The sequence below is a fragment of the Mus caroli genome, chromosome 2 (assembly GCF_900094665.2).
Source record: "Mus caroli chromosome 2, CAROLI_EIJ_v1.1, whole genome shotgun sequence".
NCBI lineage: Eukaryota > Metazoa > Chordata > Mammalia > Rodentia > Muridae > Mus > Mus caroli.
The window spans coordinates 45,170,420-45,193,927 of record NC_034571.1 but is presented as its reverse complement, the minus strand read 5'-3'; the positions used below and the strand labels follow the sequence as shown (position 1 = coordinate 45,193,927).

Sequence of the window (23,508 nt, the reverse complement as noted above, 5' to 3'; positions counted from 1 at the left end):
CACTCGTTTTTTTGGTGTTAAATCCTGACATTTCATTTGTCACACTGAAAAGCCATCCTGCCATGCATCTAGGATTCTTCTCCAGGGCTTTGCTCATTCTAGACCATCCTTGCCTCCCTCATGCCTCAGCCATAGAGCTGGGCTCACCTTCCAAGATATCAGGCTCACTTTCTGTGGCTGTGATAAAACACTGTACAAAGCCAATTGGGGAAGAAAGGGTTCCTTGGCTTACATGACCCAATCACAGTCCATCACTAAAGGAATCTAGAGGAGAGACTCAAAGCAGGAACTGAAGCAGAGATGAAAGTGGGATGCTACTCATTGGCTTGCTCCCCAAGGCTTGCCCAGCTTGCTCTCTTCTATAACTCAGGACCATATACCTAGTGGTGGGTGGCACCAGCCACAGTAGGCTGGGCCCTCCTACATCAATCATAACTGAAGACAATGCCCCCACAAACTTACCTGCAGACCCATCTGATGGAGGCACTTTCTTAGTGAAGGTTCCCCTTTCCAGATGACCCTGGCTCATGTCATGATGACAAGATGCTCAGCAGCACTTGCAGTACGGTCTCACTGTTGGGGGTGGGGGTTGATTTATATTTTTGTTTTGCTTCTGTTTATTTTCATTCACCCAACAAACCTGTCCTGACACACTGGGTTCTATTAACACTGCTTTTCAAAATATGTTAGCCATGCGTGCTTTTTTGGAATACAAGCATTTATAAATGATCTGACTCCTGCTCTCCCAGATACCTATACAGTCCTGTGATCAACTTTATAAGCTTTGTTTTTGTGACAGGCATTTGGTTTTGCTTTAGAATAATCTGCAAGTTCCTGGGAAAACTCGGACCACTCTGAAGTTGTTCTCTCTACAGAGGAGTATCTAGTTGTTTCTGCCTCTAGTCCTTCATTAGTACAAAACCCTGTTTCTTATTTTTCCCACAGCTTTGGCACCTTTTGGGGGTAAAGGGGTTGTCAGTGTATAGCTGAGGCTGGCCTCCATCTCTCAATCCTCCTGGCTTGGCCTCCCTTTTGGAGTGCTTGGATTCCATGTGTATTCCACAACAACCCAGGTCTGGAGTGTTTTTTCAAGTAGTTTAAAATCATAGTTGGCTTGTTTCCATCCCCCCCCCACCTCTACATCTCTTTATTTAATTCTATACCATAAACAGATTTAGGTCAAGTCTGGTTTAGATCTACATAGTAGGAACAGCCAACAACAAAATCTGAAATCATAAGAAAGGAGGGAAGCAGAGAGAGAGAGAGAGAGAGAGAGAGAGAGAGATCTGAGAGGTGACCTGACGGTTGACCCACTAGTAAACATTAGCTCTCCTTTGGCCTGAACCTGTGCTAACTGAGCCCTGCCCCCACTATGCACTCACAGATCCTCATGCCTCTCACTCTTCTTCACATAGCTTGGTTATGACTCCGCTCAGTGTCTCTCTGAAAGCACTCTCTCCATTTTGCTCTTAATTAATATTCTCCCTTAAACTTTTAAACCTTATCTGGTTTCTGATCATTTATCCGGCCATCAAGGAGCCAACAGAACCCCCATGTGTTGAAGCTGCCTCCTTCCAGACCCTTGATCTGTGTTGTTCTTCTGTGTGTGCACTACTGTCATCCTGTCCCTCTGGTCCCTAGCTCTGTTGGCCTGTGCCCATCCCTAAGAGGACCAGCAACCTGGGCTTACAGGACAAGATCAGAGACAGGCAAATCCAGCCTCCAAGGAAGTTGCAAGCTGCCTCCTGCTGCCCAACAAGTTTTGACAAGAGTCAAGCACGTGTGTCAGCAGAGTCAGAGCCCAGCACGCCACTGCAGCTTCCAAATCCATTGTCCATGGAGGTATAGAAGTTGTAAGTACATGGGCTCATGCTCTCTTACTGTTCTTCTTCCTGCTTCCAGCCATAGGAACTTGGCCTAGAATGGGTACCTGGAGAGCCTCAAAGCACGCTTTGTAACTCTTCCCAACTTACGTCCATCACAGGGCCTGAAGAGCTGTGTGAATGGCCCAAAACCCAACAAGCCCTGGAACATGCAGCTGTTCTTGAACAATAGAGCAGCTGGATCGAGGCAGATCCAGCATCCAGCCAATGGGGCTGCAGATCCTGCTCCAGCAAGAATGCATAAGGCACCATACAGAAAACCTGAAAAAGAAACCCAGGTGTGCCAGCCAACAAACCCCGGGAGTGGAGGCAAGGGTGTCGTGCCTGCTTCCTCCCAGGTTTACGCTGTTTTCCCACCTGGCTGTGCAGCTGCCATCACACCTGGGCCCACATCAACAGCCAGTCAAGAACTGAGACACTGTGATGAGCCTGCCAGCGGAGGGCAGGAGGAGCTGCAAAGCACAGGGTTGGAAAAAGAGGTTACATCAAAGCTCCCCTTACAGCTGCCATTATCATCTCCACAGAGCCAACAGCACAGAGCATGCATTACCCGGAGGAGGATGTCCCTCTGTTTCATCATTCACGGCTTCCCAGCACTCTGGCCAATCATGTGCTCCTTGTAGGTACAGTGCCATTCCAGGGCATTGGCACTTGCTGTTCCTTCTTCCTAGAAGGCTCTTCCCCACACTTCCTCTAGCCATCTTCCCTCAAACGTCTCAGCCATTCCTACCAATTTATCATGGCGAACCCCACCCCCTTCTCCACCCAGCTTCTCCATTTCCGTGTCCAGCTGTTTTCCTAGCATGTGTGGCATTGCCATTCCGTGTTTTCTGCTTGTGTGTTGGTTTCTGGTTTCCTTCACCAGAAGACACTCGCTGAAAGCCTAGAAGGGCCAAATGACTGCAGGAGACAGAAGACATTACAAGCAGGGCATATGTTTGGTCAGGTTCCCTCTTGCCATGCCAAGACTGCTGCTGTCCTTTTCTGACCAGTACTAGACATGAAGACCTAACATTTTGCCTCTGGGTTCCTATTGCTTTGGTCTCCAGACTTCTGTGCTACTGTCTAGTCCACATGAAAGTTCACATTGGCTACCGTACCCACCTCACTGGGCTGCTTAGAGAATTAAACGAGATAATTCACCCTCAGAAGAACACTAGGCCAGTGACTCAGCCCTTCTTTCATGCCGTGCCCAATAAATCCCACCCACTGTAATTACCTGGGCTTTGTGTTCTGCACTGCATATACTGGCTACAATTCTATTTCTGCAGCTAGAATGTAGGCAAGCCCAGGTCAGAGATCTCATCCTGTATTTTGGAAATCCCCAGAGTATTTACTATAAAATTTTTTCTTGGTACTTTTATTTTATTTTATTTATCTATCTTCTTGGTGGTGATAGTGGTGGTAGTAGAGATTGAACTTGGGCATGTAATACAGATCTCTAGTAATTGCTTGTCAATTGCTTAAAACAAAACAAAAAAGTTCACCTTTTAAGATCCAGTTGAAAACCCCTAGAACCTCTATTTAGACAGTGATTCCCAGCCTTCCCTGTTCCGGGACTGACCTGATGTGCAAACACAGCAAATCCTTTAAAATGGCATTTATAATAGGAACTGTGCTATAGCACAAATACCAAAGCCAAAATACTATATAAAAGATCAAACAAATATTGACTCAAAGAATTTTCCCCAAGGCAACTGTTATAGTCTTATCTTGAATAGAATGTTTGCACAGTTAATTAAGTATTCCTGTGGACTCAGCAAGATCTCAGGCAGACCCTGCCAAGCTGAGCTACACATCCCACCAGCTTATCACTGTTTACAAAGTCATACAGGAATCCCTCTCCTCCTAGCCCCTCACCTATCGGTGGGGCTAATGTTGGGTGTGGGACTCGGTGATAAGTCAGTCATACACCTTTTATGTGTGGACAAAAGATAATGGAACCGCAGTGCCAGAGATTCCAGTTGCCTATCCCATGGCAAATATGCTCTGTCATTACCTTCCAGAAATCCACAGGCTGCATCTGTCTACTTCCTGGAAACGTATGAAAGACTAGAGATATATATACATGGAGAGAACTGCTTCTAGCTTCCCTAGACATACTTCCAAACCCCAAGTCCACCTGAGAGCTCACTTCCTGTCAATGCTAACAGGGAGGGCTGCCTGAAGACAGGAGCCTCAAAACTCACCTCAGATTCACAACCCGGTCTGCACAGTGAATGGGTTGACTCAGTTAATTCTGGGTCTAAACTATGGAGGTCAGCAATGACAGACTGAAGCCAGCCAGTCCCACTCATACTTTTTGTCCCTCTCCTTCTATTCACTGAGGGTTTGTAATGTTCAACATGCTAGAATCCAATTGGGAATAAACATCTAAACTCTACCATGCCCTTAGGAACAGTATATTAGATGTATCCAAGTGTGAGCTAGCAAGTGGTTGACAAGACAATTAATATAACGTATGCTATTTGATGTTGGTAATTCCAAGTTTAGAGAAAAGGGTCAGTAAGCAGGCTATCGAGATGGGGAGGCTCGCAAGGAGGGGCTGATACTACAGATGGCTAGTCATGGACATGGTCATTGAGAAGCCACTCTTTGGGCCTGAAGTAGAGGGGCAAGAACATTTCAGGCAGAAGAAATATTTGTACCAAGGTCCTGTAGGAGACCACGTCCAGCAGGCTAGAACACGGAGGAGGTGTGGAACCAAGTGTTCAACAGCATGGATGGAAGAGGAGAGACATGAGAAGAGCAGGCGTAAGATCGTACAGAGCCTTGCTACAAGACGTCCTCACTTCTATCAGTCATGGAAAAGCCACCCGCTTACAAATGTTCATTTATTCAAAACCCCAATGGTTATTTTCCCCAAGAATTTCTACACCCACACTTCAAAAGAGCAATTTGGGTGAGTGGGTGGGGAACCTTTGGGGATTAAAAAAAAAAGTTATACATCAAGTTAACATGCTTGCCTGGAGGTAAATCCTAAGGTTCTTTAAATACAAATGGAAACTGTTCATGCTTGGACTATAAATCTCCCGAGAGCTGGGAGCAGATGTGACAAAGCAAAGCAGCTATGTTCCAAAGACAATCACACAATGATGTACAAAGATGGCAGCTTGGCCAGCAAGGACCTGTAACCTGTAACTTGCAGTCACGGGACACTAGAATCTTGAAATTCACCACATGACCATTTTAAAAAATATAACAAGGCTTCAACATCTTTGGTAAACCTCGATCTGGCTCATGTAATCTACAGAGTACACAGCCTCCCTCCCAGGCAGTGTCTCAACAGCAGACACTATCAGCTAAGATCTGCAGCACAGCTTGCACTGGAATGATACCTTAAGATCTGTTATCCTCCGTCAAGTCTATTCGGTTCTGATTAATTCAGTCTCATATTTGGTGTAAACAGTTTTCCATTAAGAAATGTTCCTAAACAACTCTAAGGCAGTGACTCCATAGTCATATCTATATGGTCTGTCACCAAGATAACAGGTGTGGACTGCAGGGCACGGCCTGGAGCTTGTGTAACAAAAAGATTATACTATTAATGACTCATTAGCCACAGTTCTTCCCACACCGAGTTGCCCAAGGCCACTCCCACCCTCTACCCACAAAATGGACAAATCTTTTTTGCTGGGTCACTCCCTCGCGCTCCTGGGAAGAAAAATAAAAGCCACTGCAGAAGCTGAACTGATCTATATAATAACCGCCTTAGGGAGAAGCACCAGAAACTTCAGCAAAGCAGGGAATAAACACTGAGGATGGGTTTTGAGAAGCAATCATAAAAATCATGTGAGGCAAGACAGAGTAGAGAAAGTTATCATAGATATTACTCGGGACTTTTGGAAATGCGCTTCGAATCTCTGTTAATGTTCTCTGAAAGACACAATCAGGATGAATATTTGGAAATGCTTTCTGGTCGCCTCCGTTTCTGAGAATGCTGAGCCCTGAGCATTCCTTAATATTACAAACACCTAGAATTTAGCAGTCTGGTCCGCTGACAGAAGGACGTTTCGGATTCCTCGATTGTCACAGCTCATCCTGCATTGTCTAGGGCAGTGATGTGTTCTACAACCAAACACGGCAAAGAAGCTGCGGGGAAAATCCTAACAGACCTTTCTTCCCTGTCTCAAAAATAAAAGCCAGTTATTCTGAAGAGGTTAAAGGTCACATGTCAATTTCCTCTCAAACTGCCTTAAAGATAGAGACGTGGACAAAAATGCATTTTCCCAGTATAAGCAAAGAAGCCCAAATAACAACATCTGTGTCCTCACAGTGAGGTTCCATGATCACCTAGAACTTTCTGAGCAGTTGAGCTGAGGCTGTCTGAGTGTGCACTCTCCCTTGATAGCCAGGGGGCTGCCCAACAGTAACTTTGAGGGGAGAGTGGCCACGCCTCGTTTCCTGAAAAGGCAAAAGTCATCTAAACTTCAGGAAGTTTCTGGTGAAAACTGATTTATCTGAACACAAGCTATACCACTCTGGTGAGTAGACATGAAAATCTTCAGTTGCACAAAGATGAAAATGAAGCCATAAATCTAACCTATTTCAGTCATCAGTAGTTATAATGGTTATACCAGAACTCTTTTTATACGAAGTAAAGTGAGAGAAACAATGGTCTTTCAAGACAAAGAGTATCTGAAGAGATTTTCTGAATCCAAAGGAAGGCAAGAAAGGCCTGTGAAAAGCTACTTTGTGACATTAAAAAAAAAAAAAAATCTAACGCCTAAATTAGCAAATCTCTATCTCCAACATTTTAGACTTTTTCATTATTGCTTTACTTTTCTGCAGTAACTACACAGAATGCCTCAGTCAGGAAAAAACACAGTTTCTCAAAATTATGGACAGAAAAGAAGATGGACTTGTAGAATAATCTGAGGGGGTGAATTATTTTACTTTTCACTTTTGTGTGTTCTTGGGAATTTCATCATGATTTTTTTAAATTTATCATAAAAACAAATTTGAAATGTTTTAATTATTGAAATGTGATGGGACTGAGTTATTAAGGGCCATGGTGTGTGTGTGTGTGTGTGTGTGTGTGTGTGTGTGTGTGTGTGTATCAGGATCAGAATAAAGCTTTCGCTGACAGTCAGCTATTTTGACCAGTTAAAGATACAGCAACCGTACCACAGTAATTCCCAAGCTTAAACGCGCTTAAGAGCCACCTGGAGAGTGTATGAAGACGCAGATGATGCAGATCAAGAAGAAAGCTGTGGACCTGCACTTCTAAGCTCCCAGGTGGAACGATGCTGCCAGGCTACAGACTGTATCTCCTACAGACAGGTTTGATACGGTGAGACGTGAAGTAGAGTACTTCTGGAAAGCACACACAAGCATTCTGCATAGAAACAAAACACACTCAAGAGCCCACCAGCTTCTCTTAAGGTCCTAAAGCAGGAGCACATGTCATCTCTGTGCTCAATCCACATGGTCACAGAAAACTATGCACTTGGGGGTAGCTATTATACTTCACACCCACCATATTAGGACCCCAGCCCCTTTCTTATGCATTTCAGCAGGAGCTACACCAGAATTGTGTGTTACAAACTTATTGTAAATTTCCCATCTCTTGCTTCTTCATCTGTACAAGTTTTAGCTTTGAAATGGTCAGATAGTCTCTTTTTCTTGTGAGTAACGTCTTTGGCTTTGAACCGTGAACAACACCACCCCTGCGCAGATTCTGCCCGCTCCTCCATCATTTGCTCTGCATTGCTCAACTCTCTGGAGCTTAGTTTTGTGCACAGCCTCCTTGCTGGGGTCCACCAGGGGTGATTAAACACTTAGTCCTCACAAGGGGGTCAATGGAATTCAGATAAGCATGACTCTACAATTAATGAGCTTTTAGAATATATGGTGAAACTGGCCTTTGGCTCTAACTTGGCAGAGTGCCTCTGCCCTCCCAGTTCTTGACAGTACTTGCCAAACCCTATGCTGTTTCCTGCAAGCATTTTGTCAGATGCCGACAGACAGACATCCACAAACTCGGTACCTACAAAGGAGGGCAAAGACGAGCGTGAAAGCCACAGGCAGATCACTTGCTGCCCAATAGTGCTTGCACCCTGCAGGGCTCTCTGAGAGCATTGGAGTGGCAGAGGTAGAGAGAACTGTAAACAGTCAGGTCAGCCCTGCCCTTCATTCCCAACCTCACCCTGCCCAGGCACAATGAGATCCTCCAGGAGAAAGCAAGAGAAACCACAGTGGGGAAACTCCAGAAAGCGGCTGAAATGCTTTTAAAAATTACTCAAGCCCACACCCAGTATCGTCAGCCAGCGAGCCCTGCCAAATACCTTGGGGTGACCGAGGTGTTTTCCTTTAGCCTAAGGAAGAAGTGCAGGGCAGAGAGGCTTCCATGTTCTATACAGTGAGACCGTCAAAGAGACACTAAGTTAATTAACCATTCAGAAGAGAACAGAGCATTCCCACCAGCCACCAGGTCCCCAAACACCACACCACACCTGTCATTTATTCCCAGTGCTGCCATTTCCTGCCTGCGGTGAACTAATTACACACAGTGGGAATTCAGGAGCTGCCAGTTCCAGTGTTTACCTGCTGTTAGCTTGTCGTGTGACCTCAAAGACAGGTCTCTAGCGCTTTTATTTCCGCGGCTATAAAAGCAAGATAAGGGACTGGCATGCTTGACAAAAAGTCCCAGCCTAATACTATGGTCATGCAGGCCTGGCGATGCTCTGGGATGCTAATTAATGTGTCTTTTTTAGCAAGGCCTTTAAAGATAATGATGACATGTTGTGAAAAAGCGTGGGACCTCAGATGGTATTTCCTCTTTTGCTAAGACAGGTTCCAATGGCAAATGCCTCTTCCAGAACAGAGGATAAGACCAACCTTCCAGGCCTCTTGGTAAACCATTCAACTTTGTTAGACATCTCTCTATAACCATAGTTTTAATGATAGGCTCTGACTACATAAGCAGATGAGAGGAACTAGAAAAACAAAAACAAACAAACAAACAAAAAAGCTCTTTGATTTCCCTAATCCTGGCATCCAACACTGAAAACATAGGTTAATGCTTAAAACTCAGTTCACATGAGGTTGTACTATCTAACCAATAAACACTCTGACACCACTATGCTATAGAACTAACTGTTAGAGGCACCGGTTGTCCTAATCTGTGATAAAAGCCGATCGCAGTACGTTCTGAACACAAAACAATCAGTACAATCGTATTAGGTAAATCCACATGGTCACAGAAAACTATGCACTTAGGGGTAGCTATTATATTTCACACCCACCATATTAGGACTCCAGCCCCTTTCTTATGCATTTCAGCAGGAGCTACACCAGAATTGTGTGTTACAAACTTATTGTAAATTTCCCATCTCTTGCTTCTTCATCTGTACAAGTTTTAGNTTTGAAATGGTCAGATAGTCTCTTTTTCTTGTGAGTAACGTCTTTGGCTTTGAACCGTGAACACCACCACCTCTGCGCAGATTCTGCCCGCTCCTCCATCATTTGCTTGCATTGCTCAACTCTCTGGAGCTTAGTTTTGTGCACAGCCTCCTTGCTGGGGTCTACACTGGCAACTTAGTGTGTATGAATCATTAATTAAGTAACTTTTACTTATTATCTTGCTTGGAAAACTTTAGCATCTTTGACCAAAAATAGTTTGTAAATTACTTCAACTTATTGTATTATAAAGTTTATATATGTATATATATATATGCAAATATATACAATATTTTTAAAGAAATCTCTAGGAAACTATGAACAAATCCTATTATTATTGAGCCAGTTCAGCAGGAAGCCAGTCACCTCAATAATAACACTGGTTTGAAATTGGTTCCCCCATTCACGGAGGACTGCAAGAGTAATTGCAGGGTTGCTAAGTACCTGCTAGCTGAGTCACTGACTACTGTTTGATTTTTCTGCTTATTTCATGGGCAGGGCTATTACTTCTTGGGTGGTAATGTTATTCTTCATCTGAAACATCTGGAAATAACACCCCTTGGCTTGGAAAAAAATGTAAACCCAAACAGAAGAGTAGAAGACTCCATTGTTTAATATGAGCAAGATTTAAAACCTTCAAGTTCTCTGGTATGTACTATGTAGATTTATGTTTGTTTTCAATTCTCTATTAACATCAAAATAAAAGTTCTTGGAAGCAAAGGGTGTGTCCATTGGGAGAAGGAGGAGAGAGCGTGGGAGGAAGTAGAAAGGCAGATAAGCAAACTCACACCTACCTGTTTGTAGAGGTGGACACACAGGAAGGCTGACAGCCGACCAACCAGTCTAGTGTTTCAACTATAAGTGATGCTTCAGGGTGGGAGGAGATACACCTGGCCCTGAAAACTTCCATCCGAAATTCACCCCCTTCACCGGGTAGTACAGTCCAGCTCTTGCCATCACACCCCAGAGCCCAAGTCATGGTGATCTTCCTTTCCATTTGCATAGCTGTGATTCGTCATTAGCCAACCCTACTTTTTGACTCAACAAAACAGCGTTGCGCCATTAAGATTTCAACATGTCTCTGCTTGCAGCAATTTTGAATTGTGCCTTTTAGAAGCAATCAACCACTTTAAGAAGAAGAAAAAGAAGAAGAAAGCCACCGCTTCTGAAGAACATACTTAGTATTAGACTTTCCGGGTGCGTTTCTTTCCTGTTGCTTTTTGTGTGGAAAAAGGAAGAACTTGATGCTGTCTCAGCCCTGTGGTCCATGCCTTTGCTTTCCTCCCCAACAGACAAATGTATCATCAGTACTATATTTATTTCTCCCACGACAACCACATCACCCATTCCTTTTTCTATACACGTTATACTTGTTAGCAAATTCTAGGATGCATTCCCTTTTCTTCCTTGAGAAAGAAGTGCCCTGTTATGTGTTAATATACTTAATTACTAAGAGCAATCTAGAGACATTGTTTAACTTTTAATCTAATAAGCGCCTAAGATTCAACACATCTGTTGTGGAGCTGCTTAAATTCTCAGTCTATAAAATAAAAAAGCAAGCCTAGCAGAGCATATCCTTCAGTGTGCTCCAATCTCTTCCTCAAAGAAGAGATGCATTTGTTGGGTGTTACAAGGAGGCCAGGGACGGAGAGAGAGAGACTAGCTCACATGCTGGCAAAGGAAGCCCCGATGACACCTCCCATCACTGTTCCACCCCCTCCCAGTCCAGGAGTCTAGGGAATCTGAAGGTCAGACTTACACAGCAGTAAATGTTACCCAACTGTCCCTCCCTGTCCTCTACCCCAATGTTTACCCAGGGATGTCAACTGAAGGCTCATACCAACTCCACAGGGGGCTCCCAGTGGGCTGCAAGCAAACACACACACACACACAGAGTCTAGAGCAATTCCTAGCAACTGAAAGAGTATGTGTAGTTTTGTACATTTGTGTTTCAGTTATAAAATCCTCGAAGCTGAGAAACACAAAGAATAGGTTAATGCTGCTTACAATTCTGGTGACTGTAAAGTCCAGATTACATGTCACCAACATCTGGCAAGGGACTCCTAGCTATGATACAACAAAGGAGAGAGAGTCAGAAACAGAGACAGAGAGAGAGAGACAGAAAGACAGAGAGAGATTCAGATGCAAAAAAGGCCAACAGTCCTCACCTATGAAAACTACCCCAGACCTACATTCTTCCCTTCCAAAGGCAATCCCAAGTAACTCACCCTCCACTGGGATCATCTCCTAAAGGTGCCACCATTTCCCAATACACTGGGACAACTCTTCCAGCATGAACCTTTAGGAAACAACCCACACCCAAACCACAGCCATACAGAAATACACACTTCATTACTGAATTCAAACAGAGTCTTACTTTAGCAGACCATGATCTTGCAGTCATGCTCAAGCATCGACTGCCTTCCAAAAACCTACAGGGTGGGTACATGGAATACTGCTACAGAAACACCCCTGACCATCTATTTCGACTGTGGACCGCCATCTAGCCAATTCCATGGGATCTAGAACGGATCACACTATCATATTTTCCCTAAAACATGCAGTTTCCACTAAAGACTGAGAAACAGGGAAGAGAATCATCTGAGCACACATCCCGGTTACTTTTCCCGATGTCATGATGTAACACCATGGCATAAGTAGTCTATGGGAGGAACAGTTTATTTGTCTCACAGTTCAAAGGTACAGTCAACCATGGCAGGGAGCTCTGTGCAGCAGGGGCTCGAGAAAGATGGTCACATCGCATCTGAGGTTAGAAAACAGAGAACACTGATAGCTTACATCACTGAGATTGCTCCTTTTAAAGCTGAGCCCAAGCCCAGGTAATGGTGGTTGCCCAGTCATGATGTGTCTTCCCACTTCTGCTAGAGAGAATTAAGATAAAATCCCTCACAGGCATGGTCAGAGGCTTGCCAAACCTAGATGGTCCCTTATGAGCGTGCCCACAGGCTTGCAGGCTAGCTTATCCTGGATAAGTGTGAAGTAGAAAATATGAACCAACACATCAAGGCTCATAAAGCAACCCACCCAACTCCACACCTTATTTTTCTCCTTAGAAAAAAACAGGTGAAAAAAATCTATCAAAAGAAAGAGAAAAAGCATAAGAAATACACACAAACCCCATTCAACAAAGTCTAAAACCATAATATACAACCAAAAGGCTAGCAAACAACAACAAAAAACTACCCAAACAAAGCACTATGAGACAAAAAGTCTACAAAAATACCGTAGAGTTCATTTTGAGTTGGCCATGTACTGCTGGGCCTGAAGCCTGCCTGTGAGTTTGGCTAATAAACTCAGTGAGAATCCACAGGAGAATACTCAACTTTCCTTTGCCAGGGGATGCCAACATCTTGCTTAGAGAAGGGTACACCTGTCCTCTTTCCCCCTCAGTGCTGGGACCCTGTCTGGTTAGAACCTCTGTGTGGGCCCTGTGTATGTTGCCATAGGCTCTGAGTTTACTTGTGTGTCAGTCTTGCTGTGTCTGGAGGTGGAGAAGACCTGAGAGAAGTTGGGGGAGGGAAACTCTGATCAGAATATATTATATAAAATATATTTTGTTCAATAAAAGAAAGGGAAAAAAAAGACCCCAAATGAAGCCAGGCTAGGTTCTGGCTCACACTAAGCAGGTGGTGTCTTTGCTCCTTAGAGAGGTCCCCTCTTAAAATCTACAAAGCAGCACATGAAGAAGCCAATGAGCACTGCCTGTGACCCTCATTAGTGACCCTAAATGCCCCATTCCTCCCTGACTTCAGCCACTAATCTGCTATAAGGAGCAGTATTAAGCCCCTCAGTTCTAGGTTTTCAGCAGTGGAAGGCTAAGCTATGACAGCCCTTGCAGGTGAGAGCTCTTGGTGAACGTCCTTAGTTATTCCTCGTAACAGTGGGCTTTTTATCTTTGTTTTACAGATAAGGCCGCAGAGACTGCAGAAAAATCTGCCCACCAGTGGAAGGCTGTCAAGACAGGATTCAAACACCAGTCACCTCAAACTCAAAGCCCTTGCTCTCAAAGTCCAGGCTGAACAGCCTTGGACATCTCAAAGACCACCCTGCTCGAAACCTTTACTGTGGATTTCCACACCCTTGGGATGAAGTGCAAACTGACCAGCCTATTAGTACAGTAATTAGTATGACATTTGAGATTCTGCACAGCCTGGTCCTGATCATTTCGTCCTGTCACCTGCCCTGCTGCCTCCTTATGCTCTGGCCCCCACCCTCAGCCTTGTTCCAAGCATCTGAGCGTACACCTCCCCAACCCTTCTGGTTCCCTCACAGCCTGCCAGTGAGTTAACCTTGCTCCTGCCTCTGCCCAGATTCTAGAATGTAGGCCTAGCGCAGAATCCTTGGAGAACGTCTGTGCAAGGCTCCTGCTCTGCACTATTCCTGTCCACTCAACTCTCTCCTAAGGCCAGCTGCCAAGCCCCAGAGGCAAGGTCTGGATGCTTGCCTGCCTGCCCTCCCACCAGTGGTTAGCAGAGTACCTGACCTCCCCAAGGGCACTCAATAAAAACTAGCAAAAGTGGGAAGCAGGCAAAAGGGACAACCGAGTGATGGAGAGAGACGGGGAGACAGGAATTGTGAATTTCCATTTGTAAATCATCAGCTCTTCGTTCCCAATAAGCATTAATTAAACTGCTCAACACCCCTGGGTCCGTAGCCCTGTGCTCCTCAATTAAATGGTTCTTTCATGACGGTTCCCTCTGCCAAGCCTCTTCTCAAAGGCCTCTGTGTCTACCAGGGCATCTAGATACAGAAACAAAAGGGCACTGCATTTTCGTAAGACAACATGGAAAGTCAAGGTTCCCCCGAGTATTCACCCCTGAGACACAGAAGTATATGGCCTGTGCCCAAAACACAGGGAAGAAGAAGCCTGTGGCAGAGGAAAGCACATTATTAAGGAAAAGAGTCCCAGGGCAAAGAGAAGACAGATGAAGGCCTGACATAGACAAATCCGGACCCACTTAACAGGAGCTAGCAGGCAGCTTGCAGGGAGGCAGGTCTCAGAAGCCCAGGGGTAGCTGACAGATGCTAATCACCCCCTTAACCTCAGAGTCTGTCATGGCTTAGGGTCTGACAGGTGCCCTGAAGAGTTACTCAGGGCAGGAAGTGTAGACTGAGGCTGCTCTCAAAACCCTGTGGCTTCCAGAGTGCTTCCAACCTTATATAGTAAAGGAGAGGGAACGGCAAATAAGAGTGTGGTGGGCCAAAGTGAAGTTGTGCAAGCACCATGCCACCCGGCAGCTTCTCCTTCCCTGAGCACACATTTCCATCACATAAGACCCACATTCCTGTGTTACCTGAGAAAGGCAGGTAGCCCTGCCTCCCTGTGCTTCTGGACAGGGAATCAGAGTCACAGACAACTGGGTTATAAGAAACAAGAATGTGTAGGCGTCAGGCACTCTAATATTTGAACGCGTTCAAACCAAAGCTTGGAGTAGCATAAAAAGAGGGGACACTGAGGCTACTCCCTCTTTGAGTAACCGCCAAGGAGCTCCAGTGTGGCCAGTGCAGGCTAATCTGAGATGGATTAATAATGGACTCTTGTGAGCTCAGCTTGGGAATCACACATTTAGCACAAGTCTGTATTTTGCAGATATGACCAGAGTGGTTCAGAGGGGCCAAGTACCTTGACCAAAGTCAGACAGCAAAGGCAAGAGAAGCAAGAGCAAGGCTCGGTTATCTGCTAGTTCAAATCCTCCTGCCTCACTCACAACCCTCCACACCCTGCTCTGCCTTCGTCCCCATTAGCAAACCCTGGTGGAGAGCTGGAGCTGGGACCGAGGTAGGCAAGCAGTACCCAAGTAGTGCTGTGCCTTGTGAACCCCTTTCAGACAAGCTCACAGGGGTGGCTCTGCCAAAACCACACAACCCCTCTCAGAGCAAGTGACCCCAACAGGGTCAGGTCAGCGGAGGCTAACATGCCCTGCGACTTTCTTCGAGCCCTCTGCACCTCCTTTCCTAGAGTCCCATATGTCTAACCACTGACATCAGGGCTGTCCGCCATTCTGCCGTCCTCCAGTCTGCTCAGTTTGCACCTATACAGTATTTGTGTCTGAGGCTTAAAGTGCTATTTGCTCTGCTTTTTTTTTTAGAAGTCTGCAGGGGGAGGGGCCAGTGCTCCATTACAGGGACTGGACAGAACTTCACAAAACCTGGAGTTGTGATTCTCCAGGTTCCCTCTGACAGAACTGGCCGCCGTATCTAACATAGTAAACAACGTGAGGCAGAGCCTTATCTCACTCCCTCACACAATCAAGGGGTTAAAAAAAAAATAGATCGCAATAAAAAGAAAAATGGGAAACTGGAATTTCAGATTTGTTTAAAAGTTAATTAAACCTGAAAGGTTTGTGGAGCACATCCATTTCTTTTGTAGCCCAGCACCTCAAGGTTTCCACCCCATTGCACCAGAGGGACAATAAAAACCTGATGCTGTTTTTCATCGCTATAATAAATAGCATGTAATAAAGTTAGAACAAAATATTTCTTTTAAATAGAAAAGTAAAAAAAAAAAATGGAAACACATGTACCATAAAACTCAGAATGGGCATTAAAAACTGTGTAAAAATTTTTGAGGTGTGACCTATTTAATTGCTTCTGCTAATACTGCTTTCATTCTCCTCTGGATAGAAGTCTTAGCAGTAAGCACACAAGTATGACTATATATATATATATATATCCCAGTTAATCCTCCAAATTGACAAGTTTAAAAGAGATGGAGCGTCCTCTTTACAATGAAAGTTGAACATGCAATTAAACTGAACAGGAAGCCTCCCCAAAGCTTGCTCCGGAGCTCAGCTTGGCAGTTAGATTGCACATCACCCCCCTGTCAGTCCCACGTCATAAGCATCCACTGGGAGGACAATGCCTTGCACTCTGCACAGGCTAGCAATCCTAGACGAGTCATATTAGAGATGATCATGGGGAGTGGTGTTAGATTACCCACACCAGACACAACAAATGGAGCCAGGAGCAGCCTGCACATGGATTGCTGGCTGCTGAGAAAGAGAGGAGTGGGCAGACACACGCCCACCTGGTAAGCATTTCAGGAGAAAAGACAGCTACTGTAGAGTAAGGTAAGAGGGTCCTCCGGCTGAAAGGTAAGGGCTGGCCAAAAGAATTTAAGTCTGTACTTCTAAGCAGGTTTATTCTATGCTGCAGAAATAAATGTTCCAGCCAGTGCCAAGGGTGGGCCCCACATCTGTTTCTTCTCCACAAGTTACTTCAGTGGGAATGGCAGAATATTTAACTAATATCTGTGTCTCCCCTACAAAATCTCCGTAAGCACCTTGAGGTGCTCCATCTAATTCATCTTGGTGACTCCAGCACAGTACCTACCACACACAGTGGGACCCCAAAATATGAAAGGGCAGGATGGAAAATGAGTATCTCATGTGATCTTCAAATAATGGGTGTCTACATGTTTGATAGTATCAGTCAAACTCACTGGCATCTAGATGTCACCCGAATAGACAGATGCTTCAACTACAATTCTTCTTTTCTCCTGGCCACAACACTAAACCTCTTGATAGACAGGACAGGGGAGATTTTATTTCTAGTATGGACCCAGTAACTTCTGCTCACTCGTCTGGACTTTTACAGTATAAAACAGTCATAGGAAACCAGCACATGTAAGAGTGGTTACCTTACACTCAGGACCATCAGACAGGGGTGGGGGGGGATGTCTCTTCTCATCATGTTAGTTTCATATGGCATGGTGATTTCTAGTAAAGCCAATTACCTTGTGTGTCTCCCCACAAAGTCTCTATGAGCATCTTGAAGTGCTTCATCTAATTGATCTTGGTGATGAGATGAAATAAGAGGGAGAAAAAGGAAGGAAGGAAGGAAGGAAGGAAGGAAGGAAGGAAGGAAGGAAGGAAGGAAGAGAGGGAGGGAGGCAGGGAGGGTACAGACCTATAAAAAAGATGGTAAAGTACTTCCATTTGTAAGTGGCATGATGTTGTATCTATAAGATCATAATGAATCCTTTAAAATATTGCTAGAGTTAATAAATGAGGCCAGCAATGTTTCAGAATGCAAGATCAAAACACAAAACAACTATTTTTATTTATTAACAACTTCCAATGAAACTGACAGTTCACACACACTGCACTAATAGGTGGATAGACAGGAAGATGATAGATTCATAGATGATAGATAGATAGATAGATAGATAGATAATAGATATGTAGATGGGTAGATAGACAGATGATAGATATGTAGATAGATGGATAGATAGATGATAAGATACTGAAGAATTTAATAATAGAGCTTCAAGGCTTATACAACTGAAATTACAAAAGACCAATGAAAAACTTTAATGACTGGTGGTTGAGATTAAGTCTGATGACAGAGTTTGACCCTGGAGTCCATATGTTGGAAGGATTGAAGTAATTCACAAGTTGACCTCTGACCTCCATATATGTGCCTTGGCATTCCCATTTGCATGCACAGGCATGCACATGCTCTCTCCCGTGCATGTGCATGTACACACACACACACATGAGCGAGCAATAAGTAAGATTTCTAAAATTGTAGAGAACATAAAGACGACGTACACGGTAAATGGAAATATGTGTCAGTTTTTTTCACTGTGCCAAACTCCTACAAATAAAAGTTAAAGGAAGGCGGGACTATGGGCTCATGGGTGGCTAGCCCTACGGCTTTTGGACCGAGGTAAAGGAAGGCATCACAGGGAGGGTCATATGGTAAAGCAAAGCTGCCCAGCTATGGCAGACATGAGGGGAAGAGGGGAAGTGGGAGGGGAAGGAAAGGGGAAAAGAAAGGGAGCGTGTGCTTGCCTGCTTGCCTGCCTGCGTGCATGCATGCATGCATGCATGCGTGCCTGTGTGTGCATGTGCACGCATATGCATATACACAACCCTACAGTGAAAATGCCAGTTACTCATTTATTTAATGGCCAAATATTTAAACAGGCATTTATCTAAAGAAGATACAAGACTTGTACATGGCAATGCCATTAGTACCCTTAGCTGAAAATGCCAGTTAAAACCACAGAGATACCACTGACAAGGGCTAGGATGGCTATGAGGAGCGTGGCAAGCAGGTTAAGGAGACCCTTTGCCCTTGTGCACAGCTGGTGGGAAGGGAAGTGGGAAAGACCCTTTGGGACCAGTGACAGTGCCTCGAAAAGCTACCCATAAAGGTATCTACCAAATGATGCAGAGCTATAACCCTCACTATATTCCGAGGCAAGAGAATGGACAACGTATGTCCACACAAAAATTTGTTCATGGATAGTCAGAGAATCCTTAATCATAATAGTGGAAAGGTGGAAGGGACCTAACTGTCCACACACACTGATCGGTGGATAAACAAAATGTATCCTGCCCATGTAAAAAGGACTCTTACTCAGTCATTAAAAAGAATAAAAATCTGACTTAGTACATCTTCAGACCATTACAGATTGTAAACTTTGAAAACACTTGAGTGAAAGAAATTATATACAAGTGGTTATGGATTTGGAGGGTTTCAAGGATTTCCAGGATATGAATAGACCAGAAGAGACAAATATACAATCCATACAAGAAGTATATTGGTTTGTACCAAGGCCAAGGAAGTAAAGATATGGAGTGACTGGTAAGGATACAGGTTTCCTTATAAAGTGTCAAAATGTTCCAGAAACTATGGTTGCCCAATCTGTGAATATATTATAAAGGCTAACTGAACTGCATACTTTAAAAGAGTAAACGTGTGTTATGTGTATCTCATCTTTATGCTTTTACAGAATGGTGGCTGTCTTAGTCAGGGTTTCTATTCCTGCACAAACATCATGACCAAGAAGCAAGTTGGGGAAGAAAGGGTTTATTCGGCTTACACTTCCATGCTGCTCTTCATCACCAAAGGAAGTCAGGACTGGAACTCAAACAGGTCAGGGAGCAGGAGCTGATGCAGAGGCCATAGAGGGATGTTCTTTACTAGCTTGCCTCCCCTGGCTTGCTCAGTCTGCTCTCTTATAGAACCAAGACTACCAGCCCAGAGATGGTCCCACCCACAAGCAGCCTTTCCCCCTTGATCACTAATTGAGAAAATGCCTTACAGTTGGATCTCATGGAGGCATTTCCTCAACTGAAGCTCCTTTCTCTGTGATAACTCCAGCTGTGTCAAGTTGACACAAAACTAGCCAGTACAGTGAGGAAACTCCCCATCCAACTTTCCAGTGTTTGCATGAATGCCCTTCAGGATAATCAGTGGTTTGGGTGCTACACGAAGGATTTCATGGCTGTACCATGATCTGCCTTGCTGGGATCAGTTCTAATGCTTTGCCTTAATTTGGCTCCCAACGCTGCACTTCCAGACTTAGGGTCCCTACTCCCAGCTGGCTTTGGAGAGACAGAGGCACGAATTTTAGATTGCGATTGGGTCAGGGGTAGCAGAAATGAAATATGTATTTAACAAATATTAATTCAAGAATACCAGAGGGGAGTGTGTGCTAGCATCGGGGAGGTTAGGTTAAGAAGGGCCCAACCATTTAGCTAGTCAAGGCATATCAAAATCAGCTGGTGTGTGTGTGGGGAGGGAGTCTTTCATGACTCCAGAGCTTTTGGGTGTGTGCAGCATATCCCCCAGAAGCCAAAGCAGATTAACTAAATCACTGATATACTATACAGTCTTGCAAACTATTTGAAAGAAATTCATAGTTCAGTGTGTGTTTAGGCATACACACACACACATGCACACGCACACAAACACACACACACCAGGTGTGTTTACCCATTCATCAATGTGTAGACAGTCGGGTCTCTTCAACCTTTCGAATATTGTGATTAATGATTCTCACATGCTTGCACACACTACTGATAACACTCAAAGGGAGAGTTCTTGAGAGATAGAACTTTGTTCTATCTAGAACACTCAAAGGGTACCGACTTTGTTGTTATGATGTTTTAACACAATGTCTTGCCAGGTAGCTCTGGCTGGCCTAATACTGTGTACCACTAACTGACCTCAACCTCATGACCTTCCGAGTGACCCAGTTATTAGGTGAGTAACACCATACCCAAGCTCTGGGTCCTTGGTTGCTCTGGCCTCACGACAAGAGCTCAGACACCACATTAGGCTGGTGATGGTGTACATGGAGAAACCAGAATCTCCCTCAAACTGGGAAGCCCAATTGGAAAGAGCCGATACCAAGCAGGCTTATGTGTGCTTTGTATTTTCTTCTCTTTACATTGGTTTCCAACTTTTCAATACTAAGCAAATTTATACAAGTCAAGAATTATTTTAAGTGCAGATTTAAAAAATAAATGAGGGTGGGACTGGGGAAAGATGTCTCAGGGGTTCAGAGCACTTGCTGCTCTCACAGAGAACTCTAGTTCAGTTCTCAGCACCCATATAGGCAGCTCACAACCATCTATAATCCCAGTTCTCGGGCCGTTTTCTGGCCTCCAGATGGATATGTACATACACATGTGCACATCCGTGAGTTCACACACACAAATAAACAATAAAACACATCTTAAAATAAATAAATAAATGAAAACAGGAAGGGAGCTAAAATAAAGAAATGGGAAAAACTCCCCTCATGACTCAGTTGCCCACTCACTCAATTGCTATGCCTGTAGCCATAGCAATAATGGCAGTGGGCCCACAATCTCCCTCACCCAGACTGTACCCCTGCATCCTAGGCTAGGGCCATGGGGACAACGGAACAGTATCCTCAACCAGGCAAGACCATGATTCTTGCTATAAGTTCAGCAGTTTCCGTCATAAAGCCCTCTCCGGTTATTGCACGCTTTGATGGATTACCAAAGTGATAACATAGTGGTGTCTGTTCATTTTGTTCAGATTTATAGCAGCTTTCAAGAAAAGAGGATTTGCCTGTCTCCTCACTGGCCCGTGGACAGAAGTCCTACCTCTTAATACAGACTTACAAAGTAACCGTCATCTTACAGTGAAGGCTTGGGAAAGAGGCTTCTCCCTCCAAGCTATAAGACAGAGCTGTCCATGCTTTCTGAAAGATAACGTGGGAACACACATCCAGAGCCTCAAAAAACATTCTAGCTCTTGGCCCAATCATGACACATCCAGCAACTTACTCCAAGGGAATAATGGTGTGTGCACTCAGAGGTTTAGCTGTAAGAATGTACCTGGCAGAGCTGTTTGTAACAGCAAAAAGCCAGATTCAAGCTTCAAGAGCAACTTGATACATCCTCACCATGACCCAGAGCATCAGCCAAGGACAATGAGGGAGGGAAGACTTTGTGGCATTGGAAGCGCTCATTAAGTGTTAAGCTTAAAAATGAGTTTTAATACAACATAAAAGGTATCATTTTTGTGAGATATATATACACATAGAATGTATATTTAGACATATACACAGAATAAATTACAATGACTGTGATGAAGTCAAGACTATTTCTGTGTGAAAGGAAAACATTTAATCAGGATTAGAAATCATTATGTCATGTTTTTAATCATGAATATATATCGCCATGGTAATAAAAAATAAAAATTTTCCTTTTTTTAAAAAAAAAGTCAAAATCATAGTAAGACAAGAAATATTTATACCTATAACTTGAAATAAAACTATCACTATAATTATTTCTACATTTAGTTCCTAGCTTCCTAGCTGCCAAGGCAAGAGAAAATAAATAAAGAATTTGATAGATCTTCACTGTTTTATCAGCAGTATTCTGGCACTGGATTCTAGGAGGAGTTTACACTGTCTGCTCCTGTATTACACTAAGTCACTCTATGTGGGCCAGCAATGGCTCCCTCATAGCACTGACCCTTGTTCTAACTGCTCTGGCAGCTGGTGAAGGCCTGGCTCCCAGCCTTGCTAAGGAGCAAACATCACTTTGTCTGCAGAGTGCACCCATCCCTGTTTTCTACCACAGTGACTCAGACCAAGCATGACGTCATGTTTTCAACACATCATCTAACAGCTCCGGGCTTTCACACCCTACCCGTGGCCCTGGTGCTTTTCGCTGTGAATAAGGACATCCAGTCTGCCTCACCAGTGTGACGGGTCATGAAGAGTAGTATGTGATGAGCTCTGAGAATCTACCTTTCTCTGTCAGGCATCTATCTGCTGGAGGGCTCCTGACAAGACAGAGCAAACAAAATTAGCCCAGTGGCTAGGGGTGTTCACTCTGAAACTCTGTAGAAGTCACAAGGGCTTCAAGGGCTTCAAGGGCCTTGCCCTGAAGTGGCTGCAACAGGCAGAGCGTCCTTCAGAAGCCACAGCTCCCAAGGCAACCGACTAACCACTTTTGTCTGAGCCAGAGTACCCAAAGGCTCTGGCACAATAAAATGAAGGAGTCGGGGTGGGGGGCGGGGGGCGGGGAGTGGGGAGGAGTCAAGTCCATTGTCTCCTGTGGGCTTCATCTAGAGCAGTGGTTCTTTTCCTAACGCTGCGACCCTTTAATACAGTTCCTCATGTTGTGGTGACCTCCAACCATAAAACAACCGTGTTGCTACTTCGCAACTGTAATTTCGCTACTGTTATAAATTGTAATGTAAATATATTGAATACGCAGAATATGTGACTTCCCCCAAAGGGATTGCAACCCACAGATCGAAAACCACTGGTCTAGAAGAAAAGTCCAATTCCCCCTTCGACTTAACCTTCAGCCTCTCTCAGAGCCTGTGGCTCCAAGTCTTAAGATGACAGAACTTGGAGGCTACCTCTGCCACATCCTCTCTCCTCCAGGCTCCCTCTTCTCTGCAGGTTTCACACTTATCTTCAAGGCCCCACCCCCACCCCCCAGTGAGCTGTGCCCTTACCAGCAGTGTGAATTTTCTTACATATGTGACCTCTGAGAGACCTCGCCCACCAATGACTCTTAGGTGTGAATCATGCATATCTTGAGTTTTCACCCATCACCAGCTGTCTCACTCAGCACTTCCCACGGTGCCTGGTACATAAAAGTGGCCGGGATGGCGAGGAAGGTCAAAGCATTGCTGGAAGAACCACATATAACAAACCCAGGCGCGCTTTGAGACAGCAAGGGGCCTGTTTTGTAGTGCTTCAAAAGCTGGTTTATTGAGAGGTGTGCTGGACAGGTATTTTTCATTCTGCAAGAAGCAATGTATTTGTGCGGAACAAAATGAATTTAGGAGCAGTAGAGGAGTACATAAAATGAGAATAAAGTATTGTTTCATAAAATGTTTGCCATGAGCTCTTGCGCACAGGCACAACTCTGTGTGTGTGTGTGTGTGTGTGTGTGTCTGTGTGTGTGTGTGT

At 44.5% G+C, this 23,508-nt stretch overlaps 1 protein-coding gene and 1 long non-coding RNA gene across 6 annotated transcripts in view; one reads left to right on the top strand and one right to left on the bottom strand.

The window, feature by feature from the left end:
* Positions 1-23,508, bottom strand: part of Lypd6b (LY6/PLAUR domain containing 6B) — a 159,076-nt gene that overhangs the window by 126,796 nt on the left and 8,772 nt on the right. The window lies entirely within an intron of this gene.
* LOC110309687 lies at positions 6,655-13,949 on the top strand. The gene is made up of 3 exons (XR_002379730.1): positions 6,655-6,765; positions 9,783-9,932; positions 13,212-13,949. It is a non-coding gene; the product is annotated as an uncharacterized LOC110309687 (long non-coding RNA).